Here is a 23,851-nt window from a genome sequence, read left to right on the forward strand (position 1 = left end):
GAGTGGAAGTTTTTTAAGGAAAGAAATTACTCAAATCTGGTTTGGCTTCTTCGGGAGAAAAATGGAATGAGAGCAGTAGAGAACCTTCTTTGCAATCTCCCCAGAAATACATCAATATCATTCTGAAACCTACAGCACTGTTACAATTACACTATTGAGAAAAAAGAGAGCAAGTATGACAGTATGCAGACTGGAGGTGGACAAATGTTGTCCCCATCTTCAAAAATGTGTGGAAAGAAGACCCAGGTAACTACCGACCAGTCAGCTTGATGTCTATACCAGGAAAGATCCTAGAACACATAATTAATTAAACAGCTAGTCTGTGAGCACTTTAAAAAGGATGCTGTGATTTTATAAAGACCCAGCATGTGTTTCTCAAAAACAAGTCATGCCATTTCTTTCTTTTAAAAAAAATGCAAGATACAAGATTGATGGATCAGAGGAATACTGTGGACACAGTATATCTTGATTTCAGTAAGGCTTTTGACAAGGTCCTTTGGGGACAAGTTGGTAAAATGTGGGTTGGAAGAGGTAACTAAGGTGGATTTGTAGCTAGTTGACTCACTAATGATTCACTAATGCTCACTAATGGTTCCTCATCATCCTGGAACAAGTAGGGTACTGCAGATTCTGCCCTGGGCCCATTGTTGTTCAACATATTTATAAGCAACTTGAATGAAGGAATTGAGGGGATTCTCATCCAATTTGCAGATGACACCAAACTGGGAAGAACAGCTAACACCACAGAAGACAGAATCAGGATTCAAGTTGACCTTAACAGATTGGAGAACTGGGCCCAAACTAACAAAATGAATTTCATTAGGACAAATGTATGGTTCTGCGCTTAGGCAGGAAGAACCATCTGCACAAATATAAGATGGGGACACATGTGAAAAGGATCTAGGGGTCTTCGTAGACCACAAGCTTAATATGAGTTAATAGTGATGAAGCAGCAAAAAAAAGCTAATGCTATTCTAGGCTGCATCAATAGAAGTATAGTGTCCAGATCAAGGTAGTACCACACTTGGAATACTGTGTCCAGTTCCGGGAACCACAATTTAAGAAGTATATTGACAAGCTACACGAAGACAAAATGACTAAACAACAACAATTGACAAGCTAGAATCTGTGAAGGCAACCAAGGTGATCAAGGAAACCAAGCCTTATGAGGAACAGTTGAGGGAGTTGGGGATGTTTAGCCTCAAAAAGAGGAGACAGATAGCCATCTTCAAATATCTCAAGGGCTGTCACATGGAAGATGGAGCAAGCTTGTTTTCTCCTACTATGCAAGGTGAAGGAGATTCCTACTAAACATCAGGAAGAACTTTCTGACAGTAAAATCTGTTTGACAGTGGAACAGACTCTTTCGGAAGGTAGTGGTCTCTCCTTCCTTGGAGGTTTTTAAACAGAGATTGGATGGCCATCTGTCATGGATGCTTTAGTTGAAATTCCGGCATTGCAGGGGGTGGGACTAGATGACGCTTTGGAACCGTTCCAACTCTATAATTCTATGATTCTATGTTTTACTGGATTATACCCTGCAAGGTGATGAGGATTAGTAGCTGCTGGTCTAGATTCCGTATCCAGCCTCGCTAAGGGTATGGTTTGTTTTCTCATTGTTAATTTCCTCCCCACTGTTAAAGCCATTTTCTTAAAAGTGAGATTGAACAACAATGGTCACAGGGCAGAATCTGCAGCACCCTACTTGTTCCAAGATGATGAAGAACCATTAGTAAGCATTTGTGAATCATTAGTGAGTCAACTAGCTACAAATCCACCTTACAGTTACCTCATCCAACCCACATTTTACCAACTTGTCCCCAAAGGACCTTGTCAAAACTCTCCATCCTCTCTCATTCACAATTATCTGTTCCTTGCCTAGGAGATTGAAGGAAGAAATATAGAAACTAGTTTATTTAGACAAGAGGAGGGAGAGCCAATTTATATCATATTGCTCATTATTATCCCCTCTTACCCATACCAGACAGAATTACACAAGGGAAAGAGAGTTAAGGAGAGCAGCAACTTGATTGATAGTAGGTAATCTGGTTTTGACTTGTCTCATCAAGAGCCATCGCACCCACCCAGACTCAAAAGTTGCCTACAGTGGTACCTCTGGTTACGTACTTAATTCGTTCCAGAGGTCCATTCTTAACCTGAAACTGTTCTTAACCTGAAGCACCACTTTAGCTAATGGGGCCTCCCGCTGCTGCCACACCACCGGAGCACGATTTCTGTTCTCATCCTGAAGCAAAGTTCTTAACCCAAGGTACTATTTCTGGGTTAGCAGAGTCTGTAACCTGAAGCGTATTTAACCTGAAGCGTATGTAACCCGAGGTACCACTGTACTATGGATGTAGAAGCGTAACTTTCTATTGGAAGGGCCAAGGGCCACAACAGAATGTGAGGTGGAGGGATCAAATCTGTTGCTGCTTATAAGCCACATTGCTTATAAGTCGTTTATATCAGAAGCAGTACAAAGGCAAGTGCAGAGACAAAGGTCACTCAATGAGAACTTTCCACTTCAACAAGATACCTACTGTGTGTTTCAATCAGAAAATACAATGGACAAAATTAGAGAGGTGAACAGAACAAGGTGACTGACTCTCTCTATAGTTATTCTTAGCTTGGCTTAAAAATAAATAAATCACCCCACAACACTCTCTCTTGAAAATTTGCAGGATGGAAAAGGCAATGCAGTGAAAAGCTAAACCCATAAAAAACAAATATAGACCATTTGAGTGTGTGTGTGTGTGTGTGTGTGTGTGTGTACACATGTGCTATAAAGGTGGTGGAGAAATCTGGTTTCGTCTGCATCCCCTACATAACTCAAACTTCCCAAAAACAATGCATGAACTGAAACACAGGTATCCTACAAATTTGGCAGCTGCTGCAAAAAGATGGAAGGCAGCTAGGCCAGGAACAGAATGGGCTTAACGTAGCCCTTCTGGTTCCACCCCCACAAAGGATCTATGTGGCAGCATGCCCTGCTTCTTTCCTGGTCCAGGTACATCACCACACACCTAAACCCTGCCAGATGAGGGTGGGTAAATTTCAGTAGTTAAAGTGATGATGTAAACCTGCAGACTTACGTGGCCAACAGGCCTAATATAGCAGTGTTTCCCAACTGGTGTTCCGCGGCACACTAGTGTGCCGCGGAACGTTGCCTTGTGTTCCGTGGGAGGGAGGCGGGTGAGTCGGGCGGCGAGAGGCGGGGCGGCGGCGGCGAGCACACGCGGGGCGGCGAGCGAGCTCCCTCCCACATCCCATCGCTGGCTCTGCACCAGGCAGTAGAGCTCGGCGAAGTCGCCGCGCTGGAAGGCCAGCAGCGCGCGCGCCTTGGCCAGGCTCTCGCCCGCCTGCGCCTCCAGGCACGGCGCCTCGGCGTCGGGCGGCAGCGAGCCCAGGAAGCGGCCCAGCCGGCCAGGGTCGCCCGCCTGCAGCAGCGCCTCGCACACGCACGAGACCTGCTCCGCCGAGAAGCGCGACGAGCGCGGAGGATCGGGCGCGGCGGAGGCCAGCCCCGCGCTTGGAGAGGACGCAGCAGCCATCGCCAAACCCGATCCTCCTCCTCCTGCTCCGCCGCCGTCCTCTGGCTCTCGGCCGGGAGGAGCCTGCGGCGACGGGGCGGGCGCCAAAGTTGGCAGAAGTTGGCGCGCCTCCTCGGCAGCGCCTTCGTCCTCCTCCTCCTGCCTCTGCTCTCCTCCGGCGGCGGGGGTGCGCTGCCCTCCCCGGCCGGGGGGCTCGGCGGGGCCCGCGGGGAAGGAGGCCATGTTCGCGGCGCGCGGGATAGCGGCCCCCCTCGCCCGCCTCCGGCCCGCTCCCCTCCCCCTGCGCGCTGCCCTAGCCGTGCGGGTCTCCTCCCCCTGCACCGCCGTCCCCTTTCCACATCCTAGGAGCCGCGGTCCGCCTTCCGCCCCCGGGCCGCGGTGCGGCTCCCACCCCGGGCTGGCCTCCACCTCCTGGGACGCGCGCCCACCCCCGCGGCCCCCCAAACTTCGGAGCAACTCTCCAGACGCTTCTCCCCCGCCTCGGTCTCCCTCCTTTCCACTTCTCTTCCCCCCTTCCTTCCCTCTTTCTTTCTCTTTCTCTCCCACCCGCCTTTCCTTCTATTAACTTTCCTTTCCCCTTCCCATGTAGAACAGTCCCTGCAAATAAAAACCTAGCATATTTGGAAGAGGGATGCTAGCCTAACCATTACCTTCTATGCTGTTACTATTTTTTTATTTTTATTTTTACATAAGTAAAAAATGACCTTTCCCCATCTGGCATGGTGGTGTGCCTCGAGATTTTTTTCATGAAACAAGTGTGCCTTTGCCCAAAAAAGGTTGGGAAACACTGTAATATAGTACAACATGTCACATACTCTCTTCCTTCAATAGTGTAACAATCCACACTCATCCTTTTCACCCCAGATATAAGAGAAACAAGAAATGAGCAATTGGTCCAGTCTGATTTGTTCAGAAATAAATGAATGCTGATCTCTACATGAACCTCCCATCAGCCTGTGGGATGGGTGTGGGAGGCTTGTTGATGCCCTTATGGTCCTCCAGACCTTCCTGCTCAAAGTGGAAAGGTCAGGGGTGAAGCTTTTTACATGACCAGACATTGATAAATGCCTGAAGAGTCTTCCTGTTTATTAAAGAATGGCGGGTGTAAGACTTTAGAGATCACCAAAATAGGCAAATTGATATTATATGAAGAAATTGACTTCCTTCATCGCTTTCAGTATTAAGTGGACTTGCTGTTGTTTGTTTTAAACTGGTGGAATATAAAGCAAAACTGTACTTCACTTAACAGAAATTTGCTTTTGTAAAATCATTAAACTAAAAAAAAATAATCTCTTACCCATGCAGAAAAAGTTCCTCTTTAGACAGAAACACACAGCCAGGCTTGCCAGTTTTATTTCCCTATTACCAAAGAATTCCTGGACATGAAGGCCTCCCCATTTGCCTTAATGAATTTCCTACATGCAAAGAGAGCATCTCTCCCCCAACCCCCATGCTACTGGAATAAATGCGGGGGGGGGGGGTGATAACTGATCTTTGTGTGCGCACCGGAGCACTAATGCCTACAGCAGATTGCCGGGTAAGAATGTAACAATATACCTCGGTGAAATATTAATTATCGCTAATTTCCTGTAACCACGTTTGAGCTCATCAAGATTAACCTAGATAGGATTTATGTTACATCTGTCTACAGTTTGCTTAATTCACTGGAGTCCCTAGCTGCAATCTTGCATTAATTAAGAGACAGCATTTTTAAAACATCACAAGGATATCATGTGGTTGGAGCACTATTTGCCAGTTTTTTTAAAAATTATGTGAATAAATTGTACTTTTTTGGTTAACTAGTGAAAAAATCCATTTACTAGATTACAGTATCACTTTTGAGAGCTAAAGGAAAATGCTTAAATCACAATCTGGTCAAGAGGTAAATGCCTTTTTCTACTGATTCTAAGTGAAGAGCTTTAAGCCTGTGCTTACCTTTCCTACTGCAGTCAGTATAACCTCAGATTGCTTATGGTAACTCAGGCTAGATTTGTGTCCTTTCATTTATGATAGCAAAAAGACCTCTATTGGTTTTAGGTGTTTATAAAAGGTTACATTTTACACAGTTATAATTGGAGGCAAAGGTTAACATTTCCACAGCTCACAGGTGTAAGAATAAATTAGAGCCAAAAAAAAAAGGCAGAGAGAAATTTTAGATATAAAACATGGATATTTAAAAAATATTAGCTACCATCTCTATAATATCAGGGACATAAGGTTAAAGAATTGTGTATACAGTGGTACCTCGGGTTACATACGCTTCAGGTTACATACGCTTCAGGTTACAGACTCCGCTAACCCAGAAATAGTGCTTCAGGTTAAGAACTTTGCTTCAGGATAAGAACAGAAATCGTGCTCCGGTGGCCCGGCGGCAGCAGGAGGCCCCATTAGCTAAAGTGATGCTTCAGGTTAAGAACAGTTTCAGGCTAAGAACGGACCTCCAGAACAAATTAAGTACTTAAGCCGAGGTACCACTGTCATGCACATGCTTCCTGTCAACACTGACTCTTTAGAAGAAGTCTTGCTGATAATAAAAAGAAGGTCATGGTGACATTGTTCTAGTTATAGCTCACCTTTATAGGCAGATAGAAAAGTAGACAAGCTCCTTCTGAGTGTTGCATTGTAACGAGATAGACTTTTCTCCAACGGTCACTCACCCTGGTATTATCCTGGCCCCCATTTCTTTAATTGCTTGGAGATTTAAACTTTTCTCTTAAGGCAGAGTATTCTGGGTGTTTCTTGCTGACAGTCCTAGGTCATTCACTGGTGCTTCTAACTGATGTTTAGCCACTGGAGAGAACATCAACTGTTCTGCTGGTTACATCAAGGATAGACAACAAGATATCCTCCAGATATCACTGGGCTGTCATCATCCCTGACCGCTGGCCATACTGGCTGAACCTTATTTATTTATTATTTAATTTATATACCGCCCTATACCTGGAGGTCTCAGGGTGCTTCACAGACTGGGAACTGAATGTCCAACAATATCTGGAAGGTGCTGTTTTGGCTGCCCCTGGTGTATATCATCACTGTATATATGGATTAAGAAACATAAATAAAAAAATTCTGGTTTTCTAAGCAGCTTAAAGCCTGGTCCTATACATCTTTACTTGCAAGTAAGTCCCTTCTAATTTTAGTGTTCCATTCTTCACAGAAACAAACTTGCCTTTGTCTACAGGACCCAAAATTAAGGCAGAGCAGTTCAGAGACAGAACAAATCCCAAACAAGGTTAACCCATAGGTCTTCCGTATATGAAAACCCAGTGATTAAATTCTCAAGGCTCTGAGCTTTATCTGTAGCTTCTTCCCTTTCATCAGTTTCTTTGAGGCCAATATGCCTTATATTAGTAAAATAGCTACATGAGAGTTAAAGCACAAAACATTTCATATCACATACTGGCTTTGTTGATAAATCCGTACGGTAACATCTGCTTTGGGAACATTGGAACTTCCAAAATGAAGCCCTTCATGATTTGTCTTATGAAGGATTAATGACTTCTTCTAACTTATCCTCATGAGATAGGAGGGAAGTGAGAGGTGTGCATGCACTTATGTGGTGGAGAAAGAGAGAGAAAACATCTTAGTTGCTATCTCAATCACTTCACTTCAGGCATCACGTTCTGCAAAAAAGCCAAACTTACCACTAGGGATGCAGGAGTGAAGAGGCTAAATTATGAAAGACACTCTGGCTGCTACTGTTTAAAGAAGAAAGATTATGGCGAGACCACTTCCAATTACGCAATATATACATCAAGACAAATGACATAATGTGAGCCACGCTCTGTATTGACGCTCTGGGGCCTATTGGTTGGTATTTTTTAATGAATAGTGGCCAATGGTCAGGAAACAGCTGGAGCTCTCTTTAGTGTTCTGGATAGGAGAAGAACAGGAGCATTTTTAAAATGAGGTGAGGATGAGGGACAGAGAGATATGAAGGGAAAGGGGCTCCCTTGGGCATGCTGGGGTGGCTCCTTAGGGATCTGACATGGGGATTTGCTGTTGGTAGGAATGCTACGCTCAACTTGCATATTTGCAAATAAACTCAAATATTGAAAAACACTGTAAGAGGTTTCTCCTTCCAAAGGAAGTCAGACTTCACTAAGTCCTGCCCAGAGTTGGTGACAAGAGCTTGCATGGTCAAGCATCTGTTGAGGGACCCCCACCTCAACACTGGCAAGAGGCTCGTGGAACTGCTGCAGCGAGAAGGGAGACTTACGGACAGAGGGGACTCACTGACCGTATCTTGCCCAAGGCAGGGGGCTCAAAAACCTGCAGCTTACACAGCCCTTGGACCTTCTCACCACACAGAAAATATTAGAAAATATTTTTTCTGATAATTCATTTCATTATTTATGTGTATAGCTCCTGCAATATATATGACGCTTGATAGAATAACATACGGAAGAAAATGCGGGTGGGCGGAGGAGACAAGTTCCTGTCTGGATAGGCTCACAAGCTAAATTTTAGGGGAGGGTGATACAGAATAGGGAAGGGCAAGCTAGGAAAGGGAGGGAGGAAGGGAGGGAGGGAGGGGGAGAGGGAGAGGGAGAGGGAGAGAGAGAGAGAGATGCAAAAGGGGAACAGGGTGATTATAGCCAACTGAAATCAAACATCACACCTAAGTATCATTGCACATATCTCATCACTGCCTTAAAATGCAGCTAGGCCAGGGTGGTCCAATCTGCGGCCAGAGGGCAACATGAGGCCCCTGAGGCCTTTTTGGCAGCCCTTGGCAACACACACCCCAGCCCTCCTGCTTCCTTCCCAAAGCCTGGTAAGTGAGGCATGGGCTTTGGGAAGGAGGGCTCTGACAGGGTCCTAGAGTCCTCCCTCCTTCTTCCCAAAGCCTATTTAGCGCTTTCTCAGCTTTGGGAAGGATATGGGAAAACTCTAGGACCCTGACAGAGCCTCACACCTCCTTCCCAAAGCCTAGCACCTCACTTAGCCAGCTTTGGAAAGGCAGTGTGAGGGATGGGGGGGCATAAAAATGCCCCCCTTCACAGGACAAGGCAGTGTACTGCCTGCAGCTTCCATATCAAAGTATTATTGCAGCCCACTTGGTATGAAAAGTTGGGCTGTTCCGAACTAGGCCATCCTTTTCCTCAATTTGGTTCAAAGCTCGTTTGGGGCGAAAATACATGAAAACACAGCATTTCTTAGGTAACAACAAGATAAATATGGATTGTGACTAACATCCTGTGTACACCACTTCCCAAACCAGCAGTTGGAGTGCACCAAATGAGGAGTGTGTACACAACCTTCGTATCCATTAAAAAATGTCCATAGGATCACAAATCATAGCTCTCTCAATTTCGAACAATGGCATACAAAGCCTTCTTTCAAAAAAACCCTGGATCCTTCCCGCCAAACGTGTCAGCACCATCCTGTGAATATCTCCAACATATATTTCTACTATTCTTGTATATCTTAACCCTCAGTCAATATGGTGTCAGTGAGACACCACTGATACAGTATTTTATGAAGATTTCCCTTCATGAACGAGAAGCTCTGGAAAGTGCTATACAGAATAGTAAAGTATTGTTTTAAAGTAGACACTGTTCAGTGTTTACAAAACATACATTTTATATCAACCAATAAACAGTGTCTCAATCTGAGTCCTAAATTATCACTGCAATACATTTTGGGTCTGTTTTAAAAAAAAAATCTTAAGCACTAACAGTACGAAAGACTATCCTTACCACTTTTCAACAGCTGCACTTCAATGCTGTTAAGTGACTGCATAAAACCCAGAAGAGCCAGGAAATGGAGTAACAGCTATTCTCAATTGTCTCGTACACAGTATCATCTCTTCCACAGTGAACTGAATTTAAAGCACCACCATTTGGCCTGAGTACATGCCAACTTCAGGAAAATGCAAGTACTGTGTTTATTTCTAGACCCTCAGCAAATCTTCCAGAATCAATGGGTAATTCTGAAAAGATGCTGGTGAAAGCATTTTGTACTTATTCCAGCAACATTTCTTTATTATTGTCCTCATTGTGCAAGCTCATAGTCTGGAGATAGGATGCTTTATGTGCCACAAGCTATGCATCTCCATTTATATGAGACCAGGGACACTGGGGGATGTTCGATTCAGGGAGAATGATTCAATGAGAGCACAAGCAGGGAACCAACTGTGTGCCCTCTTAACCAGAAAGAGTCAGGTCATGAAAAACACAAATTCTCTCACATTGCCCCTGACTTTTCAGGTGCTTCATGGTTGCTGGCCCAAGGCATTACACTGTTGAGTTGGAGGACAAGATGACACCTGTAGAATCCAGCAAGACTCGCAGCTGGAATCTTATATCAACTGGACACAGTTGGCTAACTTAAGAGACTCAAGGGAATAGGAGCAGGGTGCCTGGCCTCCATTATCTGCCTCTTGAGGCAACTGCTTTGCTTTGCCTAATGGTAGGTCTGGTCTCCTGGCTTGTGGCTATGGTACTAGGGGAGAAAAGCAGCAACGGAAACAGCTTGGGATTTGTCACCATCCAGCTTACAGCAAAGGCCCCTTCCTTTCTCAACTGCTACCACAGGCACTTATGAACAAGCCATCTTGCCCTTGTAATTGTCTTTCCTGTTTTATTGTGGCCCCATCTGCACTATATATTTAAAGCAGTATCATACCACTTTAAAGAGTCATAGCTTCCGCAATGCATCCTGAGAACTGTAGTCTGTTAGAGGTGCTGAGACGTGAGCAGACCCCTGTTGCCTTTATACAGCTAGAATTCTCAGAGTTCCCTAGGAAAAGGAGTTGGCTACTAAACTACTCTGGCAATTGCAGCTCTATAAGGGGAGTAAGGTAAAGGTAAAGGTACCCCTGCCCGTACGGGCCAGTCTTGCCAGACTCTAGGGTTGTGCGCTCATCTCACTCTATAGGCCGGGAGCCAGCGCTGTCCGCAGACACTTCCGGGTCACGTGGCCAGCGTGACAAGCTGCATCTGGCGAGCCAGCGCAGCACACGGAACGCCATTTACCTTCCCGCTGGTAAGCAGTCCCTATTTATCTACTTGCACCCGGAGGTGCTTTTCGAACTGCTAGGTTGGCAGGCGCTGGGGCCGAACGACAGGAGCGCACCCCACCGCGGGGATTCGAACCACGGGGAGTAGGGATCTCCTAACAACTTTAACAAACTACAGTTCCCAGGGGTTTTTTTTGGAAGAAACCATGGCTGTTTATAGTAGTATAATAATGCTTTTAAAATATAGTGCAGATGGGGCCTCTGACATGTTTACTGGTGCTTATTGTTGTAACAATCTAATGAAAACTGCATTGTGAGGCCTACCTCAAAAGCCTTGCATAAATATCATAAGATATAAGTCAAGGATGAGGAACCGGTGGTTTTCCAAAAGTTATTGGACTAAAATTCCCATCATCCCTAATCACTGACTGTGCTGGCCAGAGGTCAAAGAAAATCCAGAGGGACACAAGTCCTCTATCCTAGTCTTAAAAAGCAAGATGCTGTATTTTTCAGTATATTGGGTCATTTGCTGCAAGATGAAATCAGAAGCGAGGTAAGGGTCTCACTACCTATTTCTCCAGAGATTATTTTCCTAACCTTTAACTCACTTATACACAAAGTACAGCACAGTAAAAAAATCATGCCCTGGCTCCTCGGTCAACACAGGGCACTTCCATTTCCAGATGGGTTGCTGCAAGAATGAGGGAGGTTGTGGCTAAACAAGCCAGATGATGTTGATTCAGAACACTCAACTAGAAAATTACTGTTAGCCACCGGTAAAACGTCCGGAAAGAATAGACTAGTAGCCCTGGATGGCTGTGATAGGACCATGGGCATCTACAGGATGGGATCGTGACATGTGACCCAAAGCACCACAAGACCTTTCCCACCTTTTTAATGCTTATTTTTCTCCTTAGAGCTTGAGCACTCACTTCTGCTACACTGAAACATAGGCTTCCTACTTTAAAAAGCAAACAAACAATTCCCTGCCCATAGAAGAGCAGTTTCACATCTTCAGCATGAGTAGTGATGAAGCAACCCACAATGAGCTTGGAATTGGAAAATAAAGACTATTTTTCTCCTAACTTTGAAAATCAGTAGGTTTATTCTAGGACAAACTGCAAGCCAATTTGGACCCTAATGTGCCCCACAATTATGTCATCAGGAACATTACTGATCTGTTGGCCTCCCCAATGTCTCTCCAAGGCCTGATCTCAAGGGTGAGGAACCTTTTTCTGCCCAAGGGCCATATTCCCTTCTGGGCAGCATTCTGGGGGCCACATGCCAGTGATGTGAATTTTACCTTTGTGAAGGCTGGTATCTACACATACTCACATGCCTCTTTGTCTTCCATCCAGTCAATCAAGAGGCATTATCAGATTTCAAGGGTGTGCTCTAGCCAATCAAGGATGGTGTGGCGGACCAGTGAGGGTTGTGGCCTGGGGAAGGGTGTAACCTACAAACTTCCTCCCACTTAAATGTCTGTTTTGTCCAGAAGCCTCCAGCTGACTCTGGTACTACAGCACATTTCCAAGATTGCCAGAATCAATGGCTATACTGGGTGTAACAGGGATGTTGTTATCATTATATTCAACCAGTATCACACCCCTACCCTCCAAAAACATGCAAACATCCACCTTATTGCTCTCCCTCACGAGCGCAAAGAACAGTAATAAAAAATCATGACCATAAACATACCTTGGAGCAAGATGTGTAAAAGCTCTCTGTCACACTTTTATTCTCATCGTCCATTGATTCTACCTTTTCTCATTTGTGGTGATGTTTTATTCTTTGTCTTGCTTTCAAGATTATTGTCAATTGAGGCAAGCTGAAAAGTTAAAAGAAAGTGTGATTATGTCAAGCTACTTAGTCACACTGCATTCTGCACAGTGTTCCATCCAAATATAATCTCCCCAGATAGATCACCTTCCTTTCAATTGGCCACAACAATTCTGTGGGTCATTGATCTTAAATGGGAACCTGTAAACTTCTCTGGTGGTTTCCAGAAAATGAAATCCATCCATATTTCAGAACGCACTGTTACACTTCAGGTGTTAGTAGATCTGAAAAGCTAATCCCTCAATGTTCTGAAAGTTTTCTCAGAACTTGTTTTTTATAGCATCTAGAACATATAAAGTGGATGTAAGCAAAGTGCCAACATCAGATAGCTGAGTAATGCTTATGATAGGCCTATTAAGTAGGGTGGCCACATGTCCTACATCACAGCAGACAATCCTATGTTTGAAGAAGTTGTCTATTTGAAGGACTGTCCAGTCAAAGACTGGTTTCACGATAAAAGAGGGCATTCTCCGTGGCAACCCCAGCAAACTTTCATGGTGAAGGGAGAGTAAGAAATAATTTACAATTCAATAACTGAACTGAATTTGTTAACAGTCTTAGCAGCAGCATTCTGAACCAAGTCTTATTTCTACTCACACTTCAAATGCAGCCCTTTGTAGAGCCCACTGCAGGAATTCAAGCACTAAGCCTTGTATTTACCGTTCCATATCTCCAGTCACCAGGAATGAGCGCAGTTAGTGTACCACCCTACACAAGACAACAGCCCTATTGGCCACATATGACATCTGAACATTTAGATAGGGTGGTAGCTAAATGGCAGGGCCTCTGCTTTGCATGCAGAAGGTACCAGGTTCAATCCCCAGCATCTCCAGGTAGCCCTGAACAATCACTGAGTAGATGATAATGAGCTAGATGGACCAATGATCTGACTCAGTGCAAGGCAGCTTCCTATGACCATGCAAGGTTCAGAAGAACCCTTTAACTAAGCACTAAAATGAGCAGTAGGGAGTTGCAAATGGTGACATAAAATGTTCAACTGAGATATTGTCAAATCTGCACTCTGTTCATTATAAGATATGTCAGAGAATGGAATATATCAATGGGGCAACATGCATCGTGGAAGGAGGGGAGGAATCGTCTCAAAGGAGTTTAAACAAGCCAAAGAGTTTGTATAAAGCCATCTGGAGCCATATGCTGCCTAGTTGCTCAGTAAGATGAATTAATTACTTTGATGAGGCACATACTTCAATCAGAAGACAATAAAATATCAAATCCTTTGAATCCTGCCTCATAAAGACACCAGATGACATCATGAAATACAGTATTATTGTTGAATGCTTCAGTATTACAGGGCTCCCTAACTGTAACACAGGCGTCTCCCCACTTCCATGCAATAAGCACCCAATTCCCACTGACACATGCACTGAAAACAGAACCAAAAGGGGCGGGGCAGGGGTGGAACAGTGTGGAATGGAGCTGGGTGGGAGAGAAACGAGGGAATTCCCACTTGTGTGCATTCCAGTGACGTGTGCAGTAGCCCAGAATGGAATCCTCATATAAGTTGGGGATTCCCCTGTATTTATAGAACAGAGATCTTTTTCAAGCTCACTTTTAATAAATGTGCACAGCACTTGGCCCAACAAAAACTATTTTTCTCAAACAGGGTGGCGGGTAAAAATGTCTGCATTCTTACAAGCACACAGCTTTAAGGAAAAAGATTGAGAACATGAACAACAGTTTGTAAACTGGAAGGTCAACTCTTTCAAAAAACAAAAGCATTTTAAAATCTCAGTATTTTTAGTCAATTGCGTAATTTTCTATTGCTTGAAAGATGTACCACATGGCATTGTATATCTGCAGTGCTGTAGCAAGGATATACCAACTATAGCTCTGACTCTACTAGAAGATAAGTAAAGGAAACGCTTCTTCCTGTGCTTTCCTGGAATTTTCACAAAAAATGATATCTCCTTCTAGCATAATAAATCACAGTGCCTACAGCCTACACAGTAGGAGGATGTTTTGACAAGGATTCCTTATGATGCTATTGCATCTGCCTTGTCAAGACTCTGAGATGCCTTGTGAAACGGAGGGAGCTTCCTTGTCTGGTAACTTCTCCAAAAAGAAAAGGGGGGGGGGACTGGCAAGATGTTCTAAGACTGAGAGAGCTTGTTGTAATGTAGATGCTATTTTGAATGGTGAAAGTTCACCAAAACAACACTGTGGGCTTGAGTGGCAGCCAACCTCTATAGCTAACTTATTGCTGATACACAGAGGTGAGGAATCTCAGCCTTGGGAACCTAATGCAGCCTTCCAAGCTTCTAACTGGCCTCACTTCAAACCTTGGGTGTTTTTACCTGGCTGGATTCCTGAAAATTCTCATTTTTCTGTATGCAAGAGGGTGTGTGAGTGTGTGTCTAAACTAGCGTCTTGTACAAAGGTAACATTGAAATTGATTATTCTGCCCTCTTTTGCCTTTCGGCATGCCCAACACTGGCAACGTTCCCCCACAGAAAGTTACCTAGAGAATAATGTAGGGTGAAAAGGCCAGTAAACCCACTGCTGTAATGGGGACACTACTTTTGATCACAACACAAGGAGAACCCTGATAAAATCAAGACACACAGCACTGCAGTGCTACAGGACAAAAGGGCATCAACCAGGTGAGCACTTGAGTATCGCTCAAAGTCTTGCCTAAGCTGAGGGCCACTTCTCCATAAAAAAAGGAAGGGGAACTTAGCTCCCCTTACTTAGAGAAGTTAGAAACAAACTTTGCAGACCCAATAATTGACAAATATCCCCTTCCCTTTTGAGGTGGATCAGTTGCCTTTCAAAAGTGAGTGATCTTCCTCCACTGCGAAAGTGGTAACTCTCTGAACATCACTTGTTATGAATCACAAGTGGAAAGAGTGATGATGTACTTGGGTCCTGCTCATGGCTTCCCACATCTGGTTGGCCACTGTGAGAACTGGAAGCTGGACTAAAAGGCCTTTGGCCTGATACAGAAAGCTCTTATGTTCTTATGTGTATTCAGTCCAGCTTGATCATCAACAGACTATGCCTTTCCACATCCTATTTGCGGCAGTGCCCATCTGATACTTCAAGTAATAAATGGCAGTTATTAAAGGCATTCCTCACTGACTCCACTGAACTAACTCAGTCTCAAAACCAGATTTTGTTTTTTAACTTCTACTTTTTCTGGGGAGATAACACAAAAATTTCTCTAATGGCTCTTCTGCTTGCTAGTGTAGCACCTTTGTCCTAGGTAATATATCACACCGAAGAAAGTACCACAGAAATTAATGGGGCAAAGGGCTGATTGACACATTAAGGTTTCTTCTAGCAGAGATAATGTGCACAGGCATCTTCCTCATTCGTGGCAAAATAAACACACACCTCACACATCACAAGTGATTGTGTATATAGTTTTCTTATATGAAAAAATGCCATATAAGACACTGATCTTGTTTTCATGTAATGCTAAACCAAACTGTGGCTTAGTGTGAATGAGATGCTCCTGGCGAGATCTCCCTTCAGTTATTCTGATGCTGCACTGAGCTGAACTATGGTTTGACTTTGCATATCAACATAGGTTTGTGGTTTAGCTCTCCAAGGCAAACCACAAGCTGTAAACCATAGGACCAACCTTGGTTTGAGCTCGTGGGTTTGTCTGCAGAGCTAAACCCTGAGTCCAGGTTTGTAGGACACATTACCCTGACTTAGCAGAGGGCAGCAGAATGACTGAAGGAGGAGTAAACTGGTCACAAGTTCCTCTCTGTAAGCCTGCATGTTTGCTCCTAAGCCATGATTTGACTCTGTGTTATGTGCAAACTGAGCCATTGTCAAATAATTAATTTATAGAACTCCCTGCCATAAAGATACAGTGGTGACCACTGGTTGGTTATAAAACGGGGTTTGAAAAACATTCATGGAGGGCATATCTATCAGTCAAGTCATGATGGTTATATGAAATCTTCGTGGTGGGGAGGAGGATTTGTTTATCAGCATCACTCCCACTTTATTTCCTGTTGATTACAGATACTGTTTTTTCTCTCTGCAAACAACCATGGTTTTGCACAACAGCCACAACCCTAACATAAAACATGAAAAAGACGACAAATGAAAGTATGGTGGCATGGCTTCAAAGGCAACTAACTTTAGTTTGGGGGAAAGGGGAAACTGGGGGTGGATGCAATGTGGAAAACAGAATGGGCAGAGTTTAAAGTGTGGATGCAATAATGCAGGAATATTGAGGAAGAACTGATAAAGGAGGATAATGTGCTGCCAGTACTATGCACTATTCACATATCAAAGATATGATATTGCATATACCCTTAGTAAAACAGCTATGTAGATGGGCTCTAACTCCTTAGGAAATGTACTTAGGATTGCATCTAAACCACAATTAATTTTCCTTTGATTAAATCCAATGTATCTCATTGGAGATGTGAATTTATTATGACTGTAGCTTAAATTCATTTAGCTCTTGGAGATTGCATCCAAAACTTCCATTATCATACATTTATACATTTTGGTACACGTTTCCCTGTGCATTTTTGTTTGTACACATCATATAGGCTGCTATCTCCATTAATGCTTTTGCTCAAGTTCTTCTCAATTCATTGTTTCTTCTTCTCCTATAAAAATATAAATAACTCTTCCTAGTCATTTCTGATATATATACACGCCAAGAACATGAATTTACAAGTGTGAAGTAAGCTCTCAGCTCCTTAACTGGATTAGAAATTTTCTCAGTTGACGAATCCTTTTTAAAAAATCCTGTAGAATCCTTAGCATCTAAAGAATCCCTGAAAATCAGACTTACCAGAAATAAATTTACCATAATTAGCTTAGTGCCTGCGCATTCAAGATAACTTTGTACAAATATTTTCAAACAAGGATGGTCACAGGGGATAATTTATGGTAAGACTTGATGGTGCAGTAACAGATGTTGCTGGAAGCCTTGATATTCTCATTGTAGCATGCAATGCTGAAAACAAAATGCTAGAAATGAGAAAACAGAATATACTTTTTCTGAATCCTATAGAGCATTTGTTCTCAGTAGATAGGAAAATCAGTTAAGGAAAACCAGTTAAAGAACACTGCTGATGAAAAATTCACAGAAGTTTTTGAACACAGGAGCATTTGGTTCTCTGAATTGGTGCTAAATAGGCAAGGTGCCAACTTTTTCAGAGTTTGCTTAAAAAACAAAACAAAAACAGACAACATGTAACCTGGGATTGGAAGCAGTGGGAATCAGTTGAAAAATGACAGCATCATTTTCCAGAAACATCCCAACAGAATTATGTCCAGAGGCAAATCAACAGAGTTCCTCTTAAATATTACATGTTTTGTGCAACATGGATCCAGCTTCATTATTTATTTATTTATTTATTTATTTAACGGGGCGCAGGTGGCGCTGTGGTTTAAACCTCTGTGCCGCTTGGACTTGCCGATCGTAAGGTCGGCGGTTCGAGGCCCCGCGACAAGGTGAGCTCCCGTTGTTCAGTCCCAGCTCCTGCCAACCTAGCAGTTTGAAAGCCCACAGTGCAAGTAGATAAATAGGTACCGCTCCAGCAGAAAGGTAAACGGCATTTCTGTGCGCTGTTCTGGCTTCACCAGAAGCAGCTTAGTCATGCTGGCCACATGACCCGGAAAAACTGTCTGTGGAAGTGGACAAACACCGGCTCCCTCGGCCTGTAAAGCAAGATGAGCGCCGCAACCCCAGAGTCGTTCGCAACTGGACTTAACTATCAGGGGTCTCTTTACCTTTAGCTTTATTTATTTATTTATTATTCAACTTATACACCTATACCTGGAGGTCTCAGGATAGTTCACATCACAATCCTATCCATGTAGATTCAGAAGTGAATCCAACTGTGGGACTGGGGGGTTAATTTATACGATTTACCTGCCTAAGACTTGCAGCCTGTTCAAATAAGCTAATAGCATCCCCATTTTTTAAAAATAAATGTGAACATATTGTATGTGCACAAAAACACACATATGCACACTAATGTTCTCTGCTCACATGATAGAAAACCTTTTCTGCTTGATTATACATTCCACATTCCTACTGCACAGTTCATTTTATCTGGTTGCTTTTAATAACCTACTGTTTTATTTTGTGCTGCAGAGAACATTGTTCTATTTTTTTTAAAAAAAAATTGTAACGTGCTTAGAAACCCATGATTAAAGATGAATTCATAAATATTTTAAACGAATAATAAACAGCCATTGATCCTTGGAGAAATGTCTTCCACAGACACATACTCTGCAGTAATTATTAATACCCCTGAGCATCAAGGAACCATTTGATTTTAAGTATGGGTGTGATGGCTAATGAAAAGTTAATTTCCCTTAAGATTTGGTCTTGCACTCACTGTCTTCCATCTCACCCCCCACCCCACCCCTAACACACCCACCCACCTACCTACCTACCTTCACTTCCAGCTCAGCCAGTAGACCACAAGCCTCAGGGCTGTGGGTTCGAGCCCCACATGGGGCAAAAGATTCCTGCATTGCAGGGGGTGGACTAGATCAGTGTTTCCCAACCTTGGGCCTCCAGCTGTTTTCGAACTACAATTCCCATCATCCCTGACCACTGGTCTTGCTAGCTGAGGATTATGGGAGTTGTAGTCCAAAAACAGCTGGAGGCCCAAGGTTCGGGAATGCTGGACTAGATGACCACCAGAGGTCCCTTCCCAACTCTACAATTCCCATGGAAATCTCTCTGTAGCTTGGCTGCTTCAGAGAGGCGTGCTTCTATCAGGGCTGAAACGTTATGTGCTTTTAACCGGCTGTAGCAAAAAAAAACCCAACCCAACCCACTTGAAATTCGCCTTACAGAAGAACAGGGTCCATTTAACCCCCGGTTCATTTGGATATCCTGAGAACCCCTTTCCTCATTTCCTCATTCAGTCGAGAGGCATTTCCCAGGTTTAAATTTAAACTGCCAGCTTTGCTAATAAATAATAATAATAATAATAATAATAATGACAATATACATTTCATGCCACCCTTTCTCCTCACCTTTCCTCATTTCCGAACCCGCCTCTCAGTCGAGCGGCATTTCCCAGGTTTAAATTTAAACTGCCTTCTTTGCAAATAAGAATAATAAGAATAAGAATAATGACAATATATATTTCATGCCACCCTTTCTCCTCACCTTTCCTCAGTCGAGAGGCATTTCCCAGGTTTAAATTTAAACTGTCTGCTTTGTAAATAATAAAATGATGATGATGAAGGCGATGGTGACAAGATATATTTCCTTCCACCCTTTCTCCCCACCCTCAAAACCAGAAGAGCGAGGCGAAAAAGAAAAGAAAACCCAAGTCATATTTCCAACGCCTCACGGATCTCCCCCTCCTTTGCCTCTTTTAACTCTCACAAAGACAGAGAAAAAACCCACGTAAAACGCGACACCCCCCCCCCTCAATCCGTGCGCAAGCCCCATCCTCGCCACACATTATTGGGGCTTCCACACACTTTCTGAGGGAATGACGGAGGACAACGTACCGCAGGGTCCCGAAAAAGCAGCCTCAGCAGCCTCCCCCCCTTTCCCCCACCACCTCAGATTTTACCTCAGGAGGAGCAGCGCCGCTGCGAAGAACCACCGCGGAGGAACCCGGCGATCTCCCGCCGCCGCTACGCGCGACGCAAGACGATGCTCCCCGGCAGCCCAGGAAGGCCAATAGCACATGTTGCCTCGCGTCCGTCACGTGGCAGGCGCCAGCCAATCCCTCCGCGGGTCCCGCTCCGCCGCTCCCCCTCCCCACCAGCCGCGCTCTCCCCCCCCCCTCCCTCCATCCCGCTTAGAATTCCCGGCTGTGGGAACGCACGAAAGATACCCTGGGAGTCGGGAGATTTCAATAGAATTAGATATCCTAGGGGTACCCTGAGGGTCATCTAGTCCAACCCCCTGGGATATGCAGCTGACCGCCTCTAGGGGGGAATCGAACCTGCGACCTGGGCTTTATCAGCACCACGTTCTACCCAGCTGAGCTACCCAGCCACGTAAGGCGCTTGCCCTCTTTGAATTGTTTTACTATAGCTGAGTTTGCGTCCAGTGTTACATCAAATAATCAGGTATCTGGGCCAGCTGATGAATAGGCCGAGGGGATTTTTTGCGCTCGAATCGAATTTAGTTCCCAGAATATAAATGAAGTGTTTTTGTTTTTTGCAACAGCAGGGACAAGTTATTATGGAGATTAGAGGCAGGATTATGCGAGAGCTGTATTGGATTAGCCATAATCGGGCCAAAATGGGAAGGCCCGTATTTAGCCGTTGTGGTTTTTAAAAGATTGTAAAAGTTGATGAGGGAAACAGGTGCTGTCAATACAGGGGCACGGACTTATAAAAAATATTGGGGGGGCCCGGGAAAGCTCATGAATAATAAATAAGCTCATGAATATGCAGATAAAGTGGCGCCGCCTCCTCGTGAGCGAATAGGGGAGAGCGTGCTGCGCCTATTAATCAGCTCCGAAGGAAATTGGGTGGAGCTTTTGCTCGGGAGGGAGGGCAGGAGGCATGCAGCCCGACCCTGTGCATTTTGGGCTGGGGGAGGGGCGGCGGTGGCGCTCTGCTGGAGGGGCGCCCGAGATTATTGGGGGGGCGGAGCCCCCCAAACAAATTTTTGAGGGGGCTCGGGCCCCCTCAGGCCCCATGGAGTCGGCGCCTATGTGTCAATAAGCAGGAGGCCCTTCAGAAGAATATGTGCTAATTGGGACTCTTAATCTCAGGGTTGCACAGTAGGCAAAAGGTTCCTGCATTGCAGGGGGTTATTATTATTTATTAAATTTGCATGCCACCCATTCATCTGAATATCTCAGGACAGCTCACCGCATAAAAACACAAAATGAAAACATAAAGTGCATGACCCTTGCTGTCTCCAAATCTCACATCCCCTTTTCTATTCATGCTCTACAGTAGTGGTTCTCAAAGGGTGCACCACACTGGTCCGGCAGGAGAGAATGGCAAGTGTGGCGGGAAGGTGCAAGGACAATCAAACATTTAAACGTTTCAGTGTAGTGCTGTATACGTCTTATAGTGCATAGTAGGAGGCTTGCTTAAGAATTACATTTTGGGAATGATTCATATAACTGCATTGGACTAGATGACCCTGGCGGTCCCTTCCAACGCTACAGATTCTAAGACTCGTAAAACTGCCTGTCAGCTGGCTTGGGAAATGGGTGAAGAAAGGAGCAGGTACATTAGTGGACTGCAGTCAAAACTTTCCATCTTGGCTTCGGTTCTGATCTAGATCAAGTTCTTTAATCCACTTGTGTCGTTTAAATACACCATTTGAAGTACTGTATATGCCAGTTACTGCAACACCATAAAAGGTAAAGGGACCCCGACCATTAGGTCCAGTCATGGCCAACTTTGGGGTTGCGGCGCTCATCTCGCTTTATTGGCCGAGGGAGCTGGCGTACAGCTTCCGGGTCATGTGGCCAGCATGACTAAGCCGCTTCTGGCGAACCAGAGCAGCGCACGGAAATGCCGTTTACCTTCCCGCCAGAGCTGTACCTCTTTATCTACTTGCACTTATACGTGGTTTCAAACTGCTAGGTTGGCAGGAGCAGGGACCGAGCAACGGGAGCTCACCCCGTTGCAGAGATTTGAACCGCCGACCTTCTGATCGGCAAGTCCTATGGCCACCAAAAAATGGTTTCCAGATGATAGCGGCTGTATGTGATTGTATCAAGGAGCAACAATTCTCAAACAAAACAAAATTCAAAGGAAGGATCTGAGAACTGCAGTGGTGTGACAGCTGAGCTACCATAATAGCCTTTCTCATTATGAGTCTAATATAGAAGTCAATCAGCGTTATCATAATAATCAAACAGAGGACTTAAGGGCATTATGAACAACATCAACTGATGAGAATTCCATAGATACTTGAATCATTAACTGTTTCTGCAGATTGTTGTCCTTGTAATGCTTTTATTAGCACGAACAATAAAACTACTCCGTTCTGCAAAAAAAGGGGTATTCTGTTTTACTGGCCCATTGATGACATTGATTGGGTGTGTAAGCTTCGCTGCAATGGCAATTTCCCAAGGTTTACCGTACCAGAGATCTAAAGGAGGAGTCCTAGTGCACTTTCACAGCTGTGTTATCACAAATCTGGCAGCGACTAACATGGATCTAATCAAATCCTTAAATACTGTCTCCTGGTCACCACCCTCTGACTCAAACAGTAGGGCTATGCAACCTCTTCATCTGAATTCTGAATACCCAAGTTAGGTGAGAATATTTGGACCAAAGCTGGGGCCCTTCAAAGAGAGCCTGCCTGAAGTGATCCAAAGTTAATACCCACCCCAACCTCCTCCTAAGCCACACAACCTGTCTCCAAAATAGCACCAACTTCTGCTAGTTCTCTGAATAACAAAGAGTTGTTGTCATTTCAATTCAGCTAAGGAGGGAGGATCATCTTTGGGCCATTGGGTTCACCCTTTAAAGCTCAAAAGTTCTCTACAAGGGGTGGAGCCTGGTGGAGGTAGTCAGCATACAGAGGCCTCCGTTTGCTTCCAACCCTTGTTGGAGCAAGTTGGTCACTTGGAGATGTCCATAGTGTGCCTGGCCTCGTTCTCTGTGGGATCCTGAATCAGACCAGAATCTTCTTTGGCGATCACTCGTAGCTGAGTAAGATTGTCTTCCATAAACACGGTTTTAACAATGAGTCCGTAAGTGACTGTGGAGGCCAATTCTGGATCCACACGTCCTTCCATAGTGAGGACATAGGTTTCCGGGCGGGAGTTGATCACAGTGTGGATCTTAGCATGTTCCTCCCTTGCATCCTGAGTTCAAGTGTCTTCAAAGCCCATGACACCTTTGGTAAAGGCTGTTCTCCAATTGGAGCGCTCGCAGGCCAGTGTTTCCCAGTTGTCAGTGTTTATACTACATTTTTTTTAGATTTGCCTTGAGACAGTCTTTAAACCTCTTTTGTTGACCACCAGCATTATGCTTTCCATTTTTAAGTTTGGAATAGAGTAGTTGCTTTGGAAGACGATCAGGCATCCGCACAACATGACCAGTCCAACGAAGTTGATCTTGAAGAATTGTTGCTTCAACACTGGTGATCTTTGCTTCTTCCAGTACACTGATATTAGTTCACCTGTCTTCCCAAGTGATGTGTAAAATTTTTCAGAGACCAGAATATGACAGCCCATAAGGACCATCACTTACTACCCTGCCCACAGCATTCTGCACCTGCTGGACTAGCTGCAAGGGAAGCCCAACACAGGGTGTACAGTATTACAGTAGTCTAAAAGAGAGGTAAGTACCATATGTGTCACAATAGTCAAGTATTTCCTATCCAGGGAAGGGCACAGTTGGTTCACCAGCTGAAGTTGGTGGCAGGCACTCTTCCATGGACAAAGATCATTCCAAGAACTGCCCTAAACTGCCTGTTCCCCTAGAGGGAGTGCAACCCCACCTAAAACAAGTGACCCTCCATTTTTTGACCTGGGAACTGTTCACCATCATCTGGGTCTTAGCAAGATTCAGCTTCAGTCTACTGTAATGTACACCATAT

General features: G+C 44.4%; 1 protein-coding gene across 1 annotated transcript in view; it reads right to left on the reverse strand.

Moving 5' to 3' along the window:
* Positions 1 to 20,018, reverse strand: part of TMEM108 (transmembrane protein 108) — a 193,006-nt gene extending 172,988 nt beyond the window's left edge. Inside the window, exons 1-2 of the mRNA XM_081164750.1 lie at positions 19,896 to 20,018; positions 12,214 to 12,343 (exon numbers count right to left, since the gene is read on the reverse strand). The gene's annotated coding sequence lies outside the window, so the exon portion shown is untranslated. The remainder of the gene's footprint in view (positions 1 to 12,213; positions 12,344 to 19,895) is intronic.
* Positions 20,019 to 23,851: the final 3,833 nt, after the last annotated feature.

Source organism: Podarcis bocagei (assembly GCF_964188305.1).
Source record: "Podarcis bocagei genome assembly, chromosome: 12".
NCBI lineage: Eukaryota > Metazoa > Chordata > Lepidosauria > Squamata > Lacertidae > Podarcis > Podarcis bocagei.